Source organism: Tenrec ecaudatus, chromosome 5 (genome assembly GCF_050624435.1).
Source record: "Tenrec ecaudatus isolate mTenEca1 chromosome 5, mTenEca1.hap1, whole genome shotgun sequence".
Classification (NCBI taxonomy): Eukaryota; Metazoa; Chordata; class Mammalia; order Afrosoricida; family Tenrecidae; genus Tenrec; species Tenrec ecaudatus.
The window spans coordinates 15,503,771-15,522,571 of record NC_134534.1 but is presented as its reverse complement, the minus strand read 5'-3'; positions in this window follow the sequence as shown (position 1 = coordinate 15,522,571).

The window sequence follows — 18,801 nt, the reverse complement described above, 5'->3', positions numbered from 1 at the left end:
TATCATTGTGAATGAGGGGGAGTGCGGAGTGGGGACCCAAAGCCCACCTGTAGGCAACTGGACACCTCCTTACTCAAGGGTCACGGTGAGGAGACGAGCCAGTCAATTAGCAATGATGAAACATACAACTTTCCTCTACTTCTTAAATGTTTCCTCCCCCCACTATCATGATCCCAATTCTGCCTTACAAATCTGGCTAGACCAGAGGATGTACATTGGTACAGATAGCAACTGGAAACACAGAGAATCCCGGACAGATGACCCCTTCAGGACCAGTGGTGATAGTGGTGATAGGGTGAAGGGAGACATCAGACAGTATGAGATATGACAAAATAATAATTTATAAATTATCAAGGGTTCATGAGGGAGGGAGTGGGAAAATGAGGAGCTGATATTAAGGGCTCAAGTAGAAAGCAAATGTTTTGAGAATGATGGCAACAAATGTACAAATGGGCTTGGCACAATGCATGGATGTATGGATTGTGATAAGAATTGTACGAGCCTCCAATAAAATGATTTTTTTAAAAAAAGCTGTGTGTGTGCTGGGGTGAGTGGTGGGGTGGATGGCTCTTGAAAACCTTCCAAATGAATAAAGAAGAATTACATGACTGTTTTCCAATACCCCCACCCCCACCCCAAAGTTAGCAGACTAGCAAATTAAACTAAACCCACTGAATCCATCCCAAACATCACAAGCCTAGAGGACAGAGGACTGGCCCTGTTGACTTCCAAGATTGTGGATCTTAACTTTTTCTCTCTGCGCAGCTGGCAGATTTGAACTGCTGACCTTGTGGTGAGCAACCTAGTGGATAACCCACTACAGCAGCAGGGCTCCTTAGGGAAATCGCAGCTTGTGGGAAAGTCTGTCCTAAGGCCACATGGAACAGCGCCATTCAGCCTTTGGGATTTTGTCGTTGCTTGTTTGCGTTTCAGCACAATTTCTGGAAGGGCCACGGGTCTCCCAAACTATCTGAACAAGTCGAGAAAATCGGAAGCCTCTGTCTCTCTCTGCCAGAATCAATCATTCATTTCCCCACTCTCCTTGTCTTTCCCACGTGTCTCGGGCACAGTCATCAAGTGGATTCTGACTCTTAGCGACCCTAGGGAACAGGACAGAATCGCCCCTGGGGGTTCCTGAGACTGGAACCTGTTGCAGGAGTGGAATGATTGATGCTTTCAAACTGCTGGGCTGGCACTGAGCAGGCCACTCCGCCCCCAGGGCTCTGCTTCCTGTGCCGAGGTCACGGAGAGAAAACGGAAGTCAGATGTCTTGGGACCTGGGCCAGCCTTCCACTCAGCAACCACCCAGCCACGGGCCAGGGGCCTCAGCTCACCCTCTGCACTAGGAGGGGCCCATTCTCAGGAGCTGGCCTGCAGGGTGGGCTGCTGATCCAGGAGCTGGGTTCAGACAGACAGATGGTTTCCTCTGAGGAAGCCCCTGGATGAGGCTAGCAATTCAGGGCTCAACTATAAACAACCAAGGGTTCAAACCCTCTGAGAGGAGTCATGGAGGACAGGCCAGGAGGATGTGCATCAGGAAGTCGGGGCTGTCAGGAGTCAGCATGGGCTCAGCAGTGTCTAACAAAAAGAAGCCCCTTCAACAAGCCCCTCGGACAAGTTATTCAAATGTCTCTGACCTCTGTTTTCTTCCACACAACCTACCACAAAGGTGTTCATGGGAAGTAAGGACAAAATGGATATAAAACACCTAGCATGGCCCCGATCCTAAGGAAGAGGCCAGCAAGGGGGGTGGTGGTGGCTGCTGCTACTGATAATTAGGGAGTCTAGGTCCTTCAAGGAGGCTGTGGGATGTCCCCAGCAAACAGCTCTTGCCTCCCGGGATGATGGATTCATCACCCAGAGCAGATTGGTTAGGGGAACATCATGTGGCTGATAGATAAGCTCATCGCCATCCATTTCCCTTCCCGGATAGTTTTTCAGCTCTGAGAAGCGATTCTCCTAGCCCTGCCTGAACAAGGAGCTCATGGCTATTTGTAGGAAGGGATGGGGAGGGGCGAGGGGAGACAGGAATACGTAATAGCAACCCCTTACTGTTATCCAAGTCTGGACCTTTGACTTTCAGGACAGAACTTTGTTGCTCATGGGCAGTGGTTATGAATTGGGCTGCGATCCAAAGTTTGAAAGCACCAGCCGCTCATGGGAAAAAGAGGGGCTTTCTACTCCCATAAAGAATACAGTCTCAGAAACCCACAGTGGCAGTTCTACCCTGCCCTCTCGGGTCGCTATGAGTCCACACAGATGCCATGGCAGTACATTCGGGTTTTTGGTTTGGTGTTCCTGTCACTCCTCCTTATTGGAAGGAAACAGCCCAGATTTGCCGACAGGAAGCCAGAGTTGCTATAGAAAGCCAAGTCAGGAGTTTAGAACCTGAAGCCTTCCGAACAACTGCACTGGGGCAACCCGAGTGTTTGCTAAAAGGAAGGACACCCCACCCCCCGCCCTGGTCCCAATGAAGGAGACTATCTAGAGTTGGACCCTGACAATAATGATTTAAAATTTTTTTTATTTTTAGTTGTTTTGTGGGTCCATAATTCCCATATCATACGATTTAATCATTCAGTCATGCTAAGAAGAATTGTAAGGTCATCACCACAATTTCAGAACATTTTCTTCTCATGCTCCTTGTTAGCTCCCCATTTCCCCCAAACTCCCCTGCCGTGCTCCTCAAAAACTCAACTTCACTGCCCTCCATTCTGACTCATAGCAACTCTAGAGGACAGAGTAGAACTGCCCCTGTGGGTTTCCGAGATGGTAACATTTTACAGGATGAGAAAGCCTCTTCTGTCTCCTGAAGAGCTGACTAGTGGTTTCGAACTGCTGATCTTGCAGTTAGCAACCCAGCTGGTAACCAATCCAGTTACTGTCTCTACAGATTCATCTATCCTGGATTTCATATACCCCAGATCATATGAAACACACACACACACAAGAAATGACAAAAAGGAAGGAATAGCATTTGAGCTTATATTCTGAGCACCCAGTTTACAGGAGATTATGGGTGACAGCGGAAGCTCTGGATCCATTTACAGTGTCCACACATGGATTAAGCCTCTGGTGAGTCCCGTCTGACCATAGTTCAAGGGTAATGACTCGCCTTGCTATGCGACAGAGCATTGTAATGTCCACTGTGGTCAATGGAGTTACTTAAAATGTAATGCCTCTACCATTAGATCTCCCTTTTGACCCATTTAAAGTTATTTCTGTTTTTAATATTTTCTTTTCTATTTAGGTTTTTTTCTCCATTTTGTTTTGTCATTGTTGCAAGTGAGGATGCCAATCAAGAAGCAGTGTGGCGTAGCTTACATAAGATTTATTGTTTTTGCCACGTATTATTTAGTATTTTATTCATTCATATTTTAAAACTTTTTTGTACCTTTCATCGTTCTCATTTAAGTATTAACTGTGAAATCATAAACTACCTTTCAGTATCTATTTTTAGACTTAAGACAGTCATTAACTCAGTGAACTGGCTGTGACAGCCACTGCCTCCCTCCCTCCCTCCTCCCCTCTGCCTCTCCCACCGGGTTTTAATTGAGTCCCTTAAGCAGGGACAATTCAGGGTTCCCAAGGGCACCAACGCAGAAGCTCCCAGTACCTCTCAAGGTCTAGCGCTGATCCCGTACCACTGCTGATGCCTTACATTATTTAAGTCAAGTCATAAATTCATGGCAGCTTCAAGGAACAGGCACTACACAATCATGTGGACATCAGGAGACCCTGCGTATTCAGAGCCACCAAGTAAACCATATGCTAGTCTGCCCTCTGACCCCGAATGGCTCACGATCTCCCTCACCCCCACCCCATCTCCCCCATTCAAAATGCTCTCCCTTCCAAGACTCTGTTTGGGCTCAACGTCCAAAACCGTGTCATCTGAATCAGGTCTCTGTCGAGGAGGCCCCTCAAGTGCATTTCTACGAACGCTGCAGAGCGGGACCCTTGGGCCCACTCCTTGGCCAGGCTCCTCATCTGTAACGTGGAGGTGGCCTGCAGGATCCTAAGCCCTACACCAGTTCTAACAGTCTCGACCCCAGTCCTGCAAAGCGTATGACGAGTCACCAATGCTACATCCCCTCCTCGTGCTCCCTCCATGCTGCCAACCTGGCAGGAAGGCCCTCGGCTAGGCTCCCAGCATTCCCAGGATCCCACTGGGACCCCATGAAGCACGGGGGATTCTGAAACCTGCCGGCCTCCTTGTCTTTGGTGAGTTGTTCTCCCATGGAAGGCCAAAGGAGAGAAACCCTGGATTGGTCCTGGTTGTAAACTGTATGTACTTGGTTGTAACTTTATGGAAAGATATCAAGTCTGACCCTCTTTATATCCCATGGTAACGCCCCTCCATCTGCACCGTGTTTGGAAACCCAGGCCCCTGCTTACAGCTTACATCTTGCACCTATCGGACCACACCCAACATAACTATTTAAAATGATCCATGAATTACTTTTAGGACAGGAGGGTATTTCTTCCTGTGGACCCTGATGTCCTTGTTTTCTACCCTTCCCTGGGTGGTGGGGACAACTACTGCTCACCTACGTGGATATGGAAGAAGAGGTGAAACCAAGCGGCGCTTCTTTGAGTGCAAATGCATTGCGAGCGGCACCAGACGAGATGGGTGTCAGGCACCAGCACGATCCACAGGCAGAACACTGGGCGCGATGAAGGCAGTCGGACTACACTTCACGCTTAGAATTTCCAAGCACCGGAGGCAGCACCCAGATTTCATGTCCACCGTGTAACGCTGCAGCGGAATCAAAAATTCAAAATGCATGTGTTCCCAATAGTGGGCCCCCAAAGGAAGGACATGTCCTAAAATGTATTGTGTCGATGAGCATGCAACTCTTTGTAGTAATATATGCAAACCCTGGAATTGTAGTATGCGAACTACAGATCAAGAAAACAGCTGTAGCCCTCAAACACCCCCACCACTGTCATGTCCGTTCTCCTTTCTTTAGTCCCGGTGTACTTTTAGGGGAGAGAAAGGACCCTCTGGGAGCAGACAGAGATGGGCTATTTTTATTTAAAGCAAAATCCAACACTGGGCTCAAGAAAAAGTTAGAAGCAAGACATTCAACTATCCCCATAGCAACGAGGGAATTCATCAGTAGTGTGTGGCCCTGTAGATGTCTATGGAACCTCCTGGGAAAGGCTGATAAAGCCAACAGCGCGGATTTAGAGGCCAAGGATCCTTGTGGCACCCTGAGTGTTAGTACTGCTTCAGAAAAGCCCAGGGCTTCCTGTGGCAGGGCTGAGCGTCCCCTGGAACCAAATGCCATGTCTATCAGCAGCAAGCAGGCTCCTCGGAGGCAGAAGCCAAAGGCTTAAAAAAGAGCCTGGACAATGGGCAAGTAGTTTCAATCAATCCCTTAGTGAGTTTACGATATTCCCATCCAGACTTTAGAAGTTCAAAACTGGTACTGGTTTTTAAAAAGAAAAGAGATAAGATGTAAGAGGCATAACATATTAAATGGTAGAAGGATAAAGTCCAAGGCCACAACAACTAATCAGAAGAGGCTGTGCCTTTCAGGAAAGAGAGAAGAGGGGGCTTTCTGCTCCTGTAAAGAGTGGGAACAGAAATACCAGGAGGGTAGGCGGGTAGGGGAGGAAGGGGGAACCGATTGCAACAATCATCACATAAACACACACACAGAGACACACATGCCGCCCCCAGGAGGAGGAAAAACAGAAACCATGGGAGAAGGGAGACAGTGGTTGTATAATTTATCAAAGGGTCATGAGGATGGGAGGGAGGGAGGGGAAAAAGAGGAGCTGATACCAGGGACTCAAATAGAAAGTAAATGTTTAGAAAATGATGATGGCACCATATGTAGAAATATGCTTGATACAATTGATACATGGATTGCTATAAGAACTGTAAGAGCCCCCAATAAAATTCTTTCGATTTTTTTTTTAAAGAGTCACAGTCTCAGAAACTCACAGGGGCAGGCAGTTCTGCCCTGTCCTGTGGGGTTGCTGTGAGTCAGCACCGCCCTGGTGGGGTGGCAATGAGTTTGGTTTGGTTTGGTTTTGTCACTCAGGATCTCAGTATGGAGGGAAGGTCACACAGGAAGCCAGGGGACCATGGAAGGAAAAACGCTCATCTAAACTCAGCTGTCATCCTGCCCTCTGTGCTTGCTACCTACCAATTTTTCTCATCCTGAATTGGATTAATTCTGTGTTTTAAGACTCTTATTGCACTAAACAAGTGGCCATCTAGCTCAGAAGCAACAAAGCCCACATGGAAGAACACAGCAGCCTGTGTGATCATGTGGTCCCGAAGGGATCAGTTATCAGGCATCAAAGAACACAAAATCATATCATTGGGTGCACACCTCCATGATACGATCGCCAAAGACAAACGGGTGCATAAGCAAATGTGGCGAAGAAAGCTGATGTTGCCTGGCTATCAAAAGAGATAGTGTCTGGGGTCTTAAAGGCTTGAAGGTGAACAAGCGGCCATCTAGCTCAGAAGCAACAAAGTCCACATGGAAGAAGCACACCAGCCTGTGCGATCACGAGGTGCCAAAGGGACCAGGTATAAGGCATCATTCCCCCCCCCAAAAAAATATATATATATATACTATAGTGAGTGAAGGGGGAAGTGCAGAGTGGAGACCCAAAGTCCATTTGTTGGCCACTGGAGATCCCCTCACAGAGGAGTCTAGGGGAGGAGATGAGTCAGTCAGGGTGCGACGTAACACCGATGAAGAACACAGCTTTCCTCCAGTTCCTAAATGCTTCCTTCCCCCCACCCCCAAACACTACCATGATCTGAATTCTACCTTGCAAGTCTGGATAGAGCAGAGGTTGTACACTGGCGCATATGGGAGCTGGAGGCACAGGGAATCCAGGGTTGATGATACCTTCAGGACCAGGGGTGTGAGGGGCGATACTGGGAGAGTAGAGGGTGAGTGGGTTGGAAAGGGGGAACCGATTACAAGGATTTACATTGGACCTCCTCCTTGGGAGACTGACAGCAGAGAAGGGGGTGAAGGGAGACTCCGGATAGGGCAAGATATGACAAAATAACAATTTATAAATTATCAAGGGCTCATGAGGGAGGGGGAAGCGCGGAGGGAGGGGGAAAAAGAGGACTTGATGCAAAGGGCTTAAGTGGAGAGCAAATGCTTGGAAAATGATTAGCGCAAAGAATGTACAGATGTGCTTTATACGATTGATGTATGTATATGTATGGATTGTGATGAGTTGTATGAGCCCCTAATAAAATGTTTAAAAAAATCTTATTGCAGAGTAAAGATGTCAGAATAACAATATTGCCCAAGACACTGGAGGATACAGAAACAAAATCCATGCAGACTCGATGTGCTGCTCCCCATCTCAGAATTCTGGGACTCGGAGCATGCAGAGACGGTCGCTCACCAGGACCTTAAGATCTCAAGGGACAGCAGCTCATGCTTCTTGGGAGCTACCCCTCTGTCCTACTTGGAGCGAACCAGTGAGCGGCAAATCATTTTTCTGTATTGAATTTTGAATTTCTAAATCAAACAAGCAAGACTGTATCTCTGTCAGTGCTACTATTTATTAGCTGTCTGAGTGGGAGTATTGCAGAAAGATATCATTATGAAACCTGAGCATGGCCAGGAGCCAGCCTGGCGTTTTCTGTCTGTTTATAAAAACATGCCAAATATCAGATGGCACACAAAGGGTAATGTGTTAATAGCAGACAGTTAAAACACTGGCTGTGAGTTTGCGAGGAAAGATGGAAAAATTTGGACTAAGCTTCTGGCGGTGCCATTGAACAACATACTGTTTCTCTCAAAATGTAGCTGCTCAGAAATGGAAAAGACTTGAAATACATACAAGCAGGATGTGCATTTTAAGTACCTTATAAACATTGTTTTTCTAACATCTTTCCTTCTCGGCAAAAGGGAAATACAATATTAAAAGCCTGGCACCAAGCATCAGGTCTACTCTGTAAATTACAAATGCCTAAATCTTAACGAGCGCAACTGCCTAAGATAACTTGGAATTTAAAAAGTTGTCACTGATAAAGGTCTACTTATGTAACAGGTAATCAGTTCTCCTCGGGAGACGTGTGATGACTGGAGAGTGTAATGACGTAATCTATTTTGCCATGAAACTGTGGTTATTATTAAATAAATACCAAGTCCTGCCTTAAAGGAACTTAGGATGTAACAGAAAGGATCTAGGTCCCCCCAGAAGAATTTATTTCAGAGGACAGTACTGAAGCTGCAGTTCAGGGAGTGGGACATGTCTGATCAGAGCACACACAAGCAAATGAAAGGGGAGGAAGAGAGAGTGGAGCACATCCTGGCCCACCAACCCTTGAGGATGATATTCCCACTCAAAGCAACCAAAGCCCAGAGAAGACCGTATGGCCGGCCCCACACAACATCCCTCACTGACCCATAGCCCTACAGGGGTCAACACTGGAGACACAGTGTGGGAATTGTACCCAATCTGACCCCACCACACCAAGGCAAAACTCTAAGGGCGTACAGTAGAACCGCAAGGGGAACAGAGCAACAATGTCCCCAGGGATCACCAAAAATAGACTTTGGGGTCAGGACTTCTCACCCCATCAGACTCGACCGGAAAACACTCCTAAAAACCAACAGTCTTTGAACTAACAACAGGCTTTTCTTTTGTTATTGTTGTTTTTGTCATTGGCTTTTTGTTGTTTTGCTTTCTTTTGCTGCTTTTTGCTGTCTTGTTTTTGTGCATGTTATTATCTCTGCAGGTCTGTCTAAATAAGATAGACTGGATGAACAATCTGGAGGAGAAAACTACGGGACTGACGGTTCCCGGGGGGACATGGGAGATGGGGAGGTGGAGGGAAAGGAAGTGGTGTTAACAACCCCACGGACAACGGAACAACAAGTGATCCAAATCGGTGGTGAGGAGGGTGTAGGAGGCTTGGTAGAGAGTGATCAAACGTAATGTAACCGAGAGGAATTCCTGAAACACAAATGAAGGCCGAGCATGATAGTGGGACAAGAGGAAAGTCAAAGGAAATAGAGGAAAGAGCTAGGAGGCAAAGGTCATTTATAGAGGTCAAAATAAGGCATGTACATATGAAAATATATTTATATATGAAGATGGGGAATTAGATCTATGTGCATATATTTATAAGTTTAGTATTAAGGCAGCAGATGGACATTGAGGCTCCACTCAAGTACTCCCTCAATGCAAGAATACTTTGTTCTATTAAACTGGCATTCCATGATGCTCACCTTCCTGACACAATTGCTGAAGACAAAGTGGGTGAATAAGCAAATGTGGTGAAGAAAGCTGATGGTGGCCGGCTATCAAAAGATAGAGCATCTGGGATCTTAAAGGCTTGAAGGTAAACAAGCAGCCATCTAACTGAGAAGCAACAATGTCCAGATGGAAATAGCACACCAGCCTGTGTGATCACGAGATGTTGAAGGGATCAGGTACCAGGCATCAAAGAACAAAAATCAAATCAGTGTGAATGAGGGGGAGTGCAGATTGGGGACCCAAGACTCATCTGTAGGAAACTGGACACCCCCTTACAGAAGGGTGAGGGAAGGAGATGAGCCAGTCAGGGTGCAGTGTAGCAAGAATGAAACATACAACTTTCTTCTAGTTCCTAAATGCTTCCTCCCGCCTCCCTCTCCCACTATCATGGTCCCAATTCTACCTTACAAATCTGGCTAGACCAGAGGATGTACACTAGTACAGATAGGAATTGGAAACACAGGGAATCCAGGACAGATGATCCCTTCAGGACCAGTAGTGAGAGTGGTGATACCGGGAGGGTGGGTTGGAAAGGGGGAACCGATTACAAGGATCTACATATAACCTCCTCCCTGGGAGATGGACAACAGATAAGTGGGTGAAGGAAGACATCGGACAGCGTAAGACATGACAAAATAATTTGTAAATTATAAAGGGTTCATGAGGGAAGGGGGAGCAGGGAGGGAGGGGGGGGAATGAGCTGATACCAAGGGCTCAAGCAGAAAGCAAATGTTTTGTGAATGATGATGAGAACAAATGTACAAATGTGCTTGTATGGATTGTGAAGTTGTACGAGCCCTGAATAAAATAAGAAAGAAAGGAAGGAAGGAAGGAAGGAAGGAAGGAAGGAAGGAAGGAAGGAAGGAAGGAAGGAAGGAAGGATCTAAGTGCCCCAAACTACCCACAATGAGGCATAATCTGAAAGGATCACCATTATAATGGTCTCCAATGAGTAAGACATCCTTGTGTACCAAGGGCTTAAGTAGAAAAAAAATGTTTTGAGAATGATGATGGCAACCAATGTACAAATGTCCTTGACACAATGGATGGATGTATGGATTGTGATAAGAGTTGTATGATCAACCAATAAAATGATTTTTTAAAAGACATCTTTGTGGTCTTCAAAGGAGCCCTGTTGGCATCGTGGGTTGTGCATTGAACTGCTAACCTTGAGGTCTGCAGTTTTAACATACCAGCAGCTCCCTGGGAGAAAGATGAGGGATTTTTTTTTACTCATGTAAGAAGTGAGTCTCAGAACCCCACAAGGGCAGTCTTGCTGTGTCCTATGGGGCTGCTCTGAGTCAGAATCCACTCGATGACAGTGAGTTTGGTTTTGCTTTGGTGGTCTTCAAAGCTCTTGAGCAGGCATATAAGGTGCAACTATGGTATCCCTCTTCCGTGACGCATGAAGAAAGAAACGTAATACAAACAAGAGCTACATGGAGACAATCAGCCCAGTGGACTTGTGGACACACAAATGTCAGTCTCCACCACTCAGAGCCCAGCACAAGATGGTGCCCGGCTTCCACTGCCCGCTGCTCTGAAAAAGAGCAGGAGGAAAACGTCAAACAACTCAAAATCACAAGAGACCAGCCGTTCAGGTCAGATGGCTGGTGGGACCCCCACGCCTCACTCCCACATTAGAATACCAACCCTTCAACATCAAAGACGCAGCATGTACCCCAGTACAAAGCTCAGTTAGGAAAGGATGAGGAGAAACAGAAGCAGGAAACACACGGAGGAAGTGGCATGTCAGGTTACATTGAGGGGATTGCAATAGGACGAGTTGGTGTGGGGGCGGGGGGCGTGTGTATAAATTGTTGAACGTAAATTTGATCTGCTCTGTAAACCTTCACCAAAATCACAATAAAAAGTTATTGTGTCCTTGCAAGGTGACATTGTCACTCCTCATGTCGTCAGTGTCTCCCTCCCCTTGAACATGTGCTGGCTGTGTCACTCGTCCTGACCAAGGGGAAGGGATGGGAGTGGCCCAGGGGTAAGATTAGGTTTATTCTTTAGGGATCCAGCTCCACGTACAGAAGACTTGGCTAGACTACTAATTGTTGAGAGACCACACCAGGAGAGGGCCCAGCTTTTCAACCGTCTGGACCAAAGCCACATTAATCCCTCCAGTTTCTGTCAACTCACCAGCAGCCTGCAGCCTCATGAATGAGTCCAAGCATGACCAGCAGAAAAACTGCCCAATCAATCCACAGACATGTGAGGGGTCATGAATTATTGGTTTAAGCCATGTTTGGGGATGGGTTTTGCCCAGTGGTGGATACCTGAGACATCTGCTAAGCACTACAAAAGAAGTAAAAAGTGAGGTGGAGGCGGCGAGCTGGGTTGCAAGAATCTGTTCCAAATTTTATGTAGAGTGCCAAGTTCTAAGGGCACGGTAATCTTCAACACATAACTGAAGGGCAAACCCTCCGAATGATCCAAGGGCATAAATAAGGCAATAAATAGCTACATGGAGAACCCAGGGAAACGGAGGTCAATAGAAGGCTTCAGAAAGTTCCTGGGAAGCTTTCGTTTTACTTTCCACGAGTGTTGAAGTCCCCTTGTGCATACTGTAGATGCTGGGTAACCAGATATGGTCCGTTTGAGACAGAATCAATGGTAGTGCGCTGTGAGTCAAAATCGACTTGGCGGCGATTCCCAATTACTACAAACACTGGCTTTAATAACACGTGTATTAACTCACAGCAGGTCAGAAGCCTGGTGGACTTGGCCGGTTCTCTGCTTTAAAGCCTCATGCATCTGAAGTCAAGTTGTCTGCAGCACTGCATTACCTTCTAAACTTTAGAATCTAAAGCAGCGGTTCTGAACCTGTGCGTCGTGACCCCTTAGAACAACCCTTTCACAGGGGTCACTCGAGACTTATTACAGTAGCAAAATGACAGGTATGAAGTAACAACAATTGTATGGTCGGGGTCACCACCACATGAGAAACTGAAGTAAAGGGTTGCGGCATTGGGAAGGCTGAGGACCATGGATCTAAAGGATCTAGGAAGAACTTGTCCATGTTCGTTCAGGTTGGCAGAATTCACTTCCTTGCCAGTGCCGGGATTGAGTGAGGGCCATTCCATTTGCTGAGGGCGCCTATATGCCTCGGCTTCTGGCCTCCTCCTCTATCTTCCAAACAGCAGGCCAAGTCTGTCTCACATGTTGAATGGTTCCTGGCTGTTTTTCTACTTTCTCTGTGAAGTTGGCTACTTTTCATGTGGATAATCCAAGATGAACTATCTTTAGGTTCATAACCTTCATTCCATCTGCAAAGTTCCTTTTGTCATGTCATGAAACATGATTACAGGTTCCATGAATATCTGGTGTGGGGTCATAATTCGTGATTCCCCATAAATTTGACCTGATACACATGCAGAGAATAAAATGTCTTCTCTATAGATGACACTAATATAGCTTTGGTAAAATGTATTTTTAATCTTTGTCTCAAGCCAGTATAGGAGTATGAGAATCAATTCCAGATGAATTGTAAATCTAATCTAAATGGGAAAGGGAAGACACTAAACTGTTTTGAAGTAAATATTGAACATCTTCACATCTTTAAGACTAGGAAATGATTTTGTACACAAGATCCAGTACATCACACGATAGCATAAGTGACACACACACACAGACACACCCACAAAATCCAAATTCACTGCCACTGAGTGGATTCCAAATCATGACCCCACAGGACTTGGCATAACTGCCACTGTGAGTTTCCGAGACTGTAACTCTTTATGGGAGTAGAGCCCCGGTGTTGCTTGTGGCACAGCTGCGGGTTTCAAACTGCTGACCTCGTGCTTATTAGGAGCCCGATTCAAGCACAAATGTCACTGTCGGATCCTGGGATAATGTCATCTGCTTTCTTTTGGCTAGTGTTTGGGAGCCTGCTGACGATAAATAGCTTTTTAACTTGTCCAAAAACATCATTTCACCTCCACATGGCAGTTATTTTCCGAGAGCACATTAAAAGTTTTATTGTCTTGTTTGGCTTTCTCTGCTTCTGTGGGGCAAGTCAGCTATCAATCTTGTTTCTTTTGTGTTTTTTTCTCCCTTTGCTTGTCTTTAGGACGTTTTCATTTTCTTTAGCTTTCTCTCATTTAGATTTACTGTGATGTCTGATCAGCTATTGAATCTTTCTCCAATTATGAATTATTAGACTTTTTCACTGTGTGCACATGGCTCTTCTCTTCCATTATTTTCTCCTTTGCTTCCGGGAAGGACAGGGCAGGACAGTCACCTTTACTCATGCAGAGCCCGGACCACGAAGAATCCGACAATGGACTACCGCATGGTTTAAATCTGGAAAGGTGTGATCTAAGTACAGATTCTACGGCAGCACAATTAAGTGTCCTGGACTTCCCCCTCTCCTCAGTGTTATCCAGTCTGTTAGGATCCACGCAGTGGAATACTTTGACACAGCTGATAAAACACAAACATCTTTCTGGGAGTCACTGCTTTCAGAGTACAGCACTAGGTTTGGGTTTGGGTTTTTGTTTTCTGTGAGACATCTGTTTGCACCAAAAGCTCTGTTGGATTGTCTGTCCTTAGGAGTAAGTCGAGGGCCTCGGGTGGTGTTGTGAGTCAGAACTCAGCTGCTAACTTAAAGTCAGAGACCTGAATCTACCAGTTCTCCTGTGAAAGATTGGCTCCCACAAAGATTATAGCTTGGAAACCCTCTGAGGCAGTTACTCTCTCCTGTAGAGTAGCTGAGTCGGAAGCAACTCCAGGGAACATTAACAGGTCTACTTTCATCTTAGAAAATAGCACAGATGAAACATACAACTTTCCTCCAGTTCTTTAATGCTTCCTCCTCCCCTCCACCCCACCATCATGGCCCCAATTCTATCATACAAATCCTGCTAGACCAGAGCATGTACATGGGTACAGATAAGAGCTGGAAACACAGAGAACCTAGAATAGATAGACCCCTCAGGACCAATAATGAGAGCAGAGACCAGGAAGGGGGGAGGGGAAGGGGGGAGAGAAACAAGAAACTGATAACAATGATCTACATATAACCCCTCCCAGGGGGGATGGACAAACAGAAAAGTGGGTGAAGAGAGACATCGGTCAGTGTAAGACATGAAGAAATAATTTATAAATGATCAAGGGTTCATGAGGGAAGGAGGGAAAACATGTTTTGAAAATGATGGTAATCAATGTACAAATGTGCTTGACACAACGTATGTATGGATTGTGAGAAGAGCTGTAGGAGCCCCCAATAAAATGACTTTTAAAAGAAAATACAAAATTATCCTCCAGTTTACAATTAGAATTGTCAGATGCCTCTGACTATAAGCAACTCCAAAGGTCAACTCCTTTCCCGTTTTTCATGATAGACTCATATCCACTTTCAAATAAATGAGTTCATTCTTTTATCCAGCTGTTTGGCTGAGGGTGGTGGTGGTGGATTTGAAATTGCTACCTGTTGCCCATTCTTTCTCTGAATTGCCTGCTGAATGTATAGGATTTGATATTTTCATCTTTTCATTTATTCACTAAATACTAAAGAACCACTTTAAGCCCCAATAATGGGAGATGCAGGCACGTTCCCAGCGGAGCAGCATCTTCCACACTGGAAAGGGGAGGTACACATCCTTGAGCTAGAGTATTGGGAGACAGGAAATTGTCCCAAACGTCTCTTCTCCCAGTTATTGGCTACACACTTAGTCATTTAGAATGGAGACATTTCTAAGTGTCTCTTTCAGCTGTGTGTTCATGTGGCAGAGGTGTAAAGCAGGTCAGGTGGCACATGTTCCTACTTTCCGTCTCTCTGTCAATAAAATGTGTATGTGACAACTGGACCCAGGAAAGTCATCTTAGATCAAGGGACTTTGATGAAGCTAAATGTGTAAGTCTGAGCCTCTGACAGCTTTGGGGAACATAGCCCTTATTCCATACCAGACTTACAGGATGGATGCATTTCTATGCTTCAGCTACTGTTGCTTTGAGGTTTTGTTGCTTGGATCTAAACCTCATCTACTAGAGGGATCAGGTCAGCAGTTCTCCGTTGGGAAGAGCTGTGTATGGGCACTCGTGAGCCACTGGAGCATTTCTAGTCTGTGAGGTCGAAACTTACTCGCATCACATGCTAAGCCATTATTAGTCTTTTGTCATTTGGGTGACATGGCACTTAGGTGCGAAAGCAATGAAAACACCAGCACTTCAAGAATGAATTGAGGCAAAAAAAAGTCACTTCATTCTTATCGCTCACTCCCAGCTCAGCCAGAAAAGGTCCTTTCACCCAATGCCCTTGATGCAGCAGTCAACAGCAAGTCTTGACTCGTGAGTGGATATGTCTTTTGGATGTGCTGGAAGAAGACTGAAAAAGTGTGCAGAGTCCTTCTGGAACGATGTCCGGGAGGAAAGCACTTAAGAGAACTGTCTGTCACCAGGCTATTCAGACTGGTGCTATTTGCTGCCCCATTTTTTGAAAATGAACTCAATGAACTGTCACTTCAAGGAAAAACACTGACAATATTTGTTGCCTATGATAAAACTTAAAGCTTTCAGGTGAAAAGCAGTATGCTGAAAACCTTGCATCTGCCCCTGGAGCTTGACAGCTTCTCAAGATCGGCTAGGATCGGTGTTAAAGTGATCTTTAATTGGCTAGGATCGATGTTAAAGTGATCTTTAAGTTAAATTTCACATAATGGAATATGTTAACATTTGGAAGACCTGCATTAGATTGGTAAACCTTTATTTCCCAAATACTCGAGTGTGAAATCATGCAAGGAAAAGATCCAACAGCAAGTAGACTAATAGATTTTAATGTAACTGAATATAGAATCTCATCGGACAGGTTTCAGATTCTACATTGCAACTAACCTTTTAGAAAGTGTCTCATTTCTATTTTGGTGGTGTCCAAAGATAAGACCCACAATCACCTTAAAAGGCCTTATGAAAATATTCATCCTTTTTCTAACTACCTACCTAGGTGAGGCTAGCATGTTTGCATATATACTGGGGGGGGGGGCGGGGCTCAAAAAGGTCGTGGAAAAAGTCTAGTATCTTTTCATTCCATTTTCCCACAATTTTTTCCTCTTGCACATCAAAAAAACCTAATAGACTCAAACTAACTGCCACTGAGTTGACCTCAATACTTATTAACATAGGATGGAGTAGAACTGTCTCATGGGATTTCCAAGGCCGCAAAAGCCATTAGGCAAGCAGACCGCTTTACCGTTCTAAGGATGGCTGGTGGGTGCTAGTCAGCCACCTTCTGGTTAGCAGCCCATTAACCCAGTTGGCCATCCCGACTGAATTCAGAAACTGATTTAAGAAACCAAGCATCTTCTACTGCATCAGACATTGAGCCAAAGACAATGCTATGCTTACTTTGGAAAATGCTCATTTCTCATAAGAGACATTAGTAACAGTAAAAAGAATGTTATTTCTATCTATTTTGACAATTCCTCAATTTCCATTTCAAAGATAGCAAATATTTATGTAGTAACCCTCATAAACAAAAGTTCTTTGAGGGTCTCAATGTCTTTCCCGACAGCAAAGGGGAGTTTGAGGGACAAAACTATTTGAAAAGCTTTGGCTTAGGACATTGAAAGCATTGCGAGATGGTCACCAACCTGCTTTGTTTGGTCAACTCTGAATGGATCTTTGCTTCTGTGTGCAAATATTTCCCCTCTTAACCCCACGAAGAACAAGCTCCACAGGGGTAAAGATGCTCTGGTTGTCACTGCTGCATCCTGAGTGTGTTACAGAGTTCAAGTTACTAGCACGTAGTATGCAGTTATGCAAACACACAGGATTTACTAAGTGACTCTTCAGATTATAAACATTTCTATGGACTATAGATGAGAAAGTGACTGAGCATCTGGAGGTAGAGAGGAATCTAAGCAGAGAACAAATGTTACAAATTTGTGCAATGGATAAAAATTGTGCAGTGGTTAAAAACAATCATGGTCTTTACACTCAAAGTTCCACCCAAGCTCTGACGCTATGTCACAATTAACCTCTCCAAACCTCAACTTATCCAGCTTAAAGTGGGGGTAATAACAGCATCAAGTTAATAAGTAATGTAACTAGATGATATAAAGCACTATAGTACATAACTATAAGTAGGGGCTTAATAAAAGGGCATTAACTTTAGTTATTATATTAATGTACAGATAACACTCATGGCCCATTAGCCTGGTTTCTGCTATTTCCCAAATAACTTATGGTTGGACATGTTCTCTTGTTCCTAAGTCCATAGAGTTGGGCAGCAGCCTATTAGGGAGACAGAGCAGTTGGCAGAAGGGAATGCAGCAAAATAGGGGAGGAAAATGTAAACAAAATCCATGCAGAACACCAGATTTCCAAGATGCTGCACTGCAATTTAGTAATAGTGTCCACGAAGATGATGCTAAGTCATGGAGTATATACTGCTCTATGATAGCAAAAAAGCTGTATTTCTAAAATTAAAAAAAATACTTCCTTTCAAATGGTTTACACAAACTTTTGTTATGTAGGTATGTTTCCATTACCTTCCAAATTCATGGCACAGAGAAAGGACTAAAACATATGAGGTGCAAGTATTTAAGGAACTCCGAATCTCCGTGGTACATGCCCATCAGGTGATTTAGACTGCGCTTTCCCAAGCTGTTGCAGATGTCCGAACATCCTGCTAATGATCCCATTGTCGGGGTCACTCTCACTAATACTCTGAAATGTCAGATCTCGAACGTGAGCTCCAGAAGATGGTCAGTAACTCCAGGTCATCTCAGGAACATTTCCACAACCCTTTTAACAATTTTGTGCCAATTGATCCTATTTCCTATAGTGATGGGATAACCAGGACCCTCTGCAATTAAGGAAATGAATCTAATTTCAAAATCAAGACCACATTCCAAATTTCTTAAAAGATTTTCTGTTGTTGTTCAATTTGTCTTTGTAAAAACATTGGTCACCATTTAACATACAGTGGAAACAAAATGCACTCAATTTACATGCATCAACAAGTCAGTAAATCATAATACATGGACATGAATTTCAAACTGTACTCAAGCAGCTCATCTTGCCTGTAACCACAGCTCGAATGCTCCCATAGAGAGAGCACTAACATGAGAAACAGGGTTCCAGTTTCAACTTGAGAATTGTGACAAGTAGCATCACATGATCATTCTATGAAGTCATCACCATTATTAGAGAATGACTCTTCGGAAATGATTCTGTGCACAGTAACACACCAGCATAAAGTAATTTCTTGCATAATGTGCATCTTCAATGACGAAAGGTCTCCATTAAAAAAAATGACCTGAATGATTCACGTTTTCATTTTGCCCATGAAGTAAAATGCTCTTTGATGTGTTTTCATGCCTTCACTAATTCTGAAGGTGTTTAACTGACAAATCCTGTAGGGCTGCATTAGGTTCAAAAGCAGAAAGAATCCTTTTAATAAAAGCCCTTTCTAAACTCAATGAACAAGATTTCTGAATTATGGGGCTTGGGATAAGAGAAAAACTGGCCACAATAAAATATCTTCTTAAAACTCAAAAGGCTAGTAGTAAACAAGTCCATATAAAAGCACTTAGC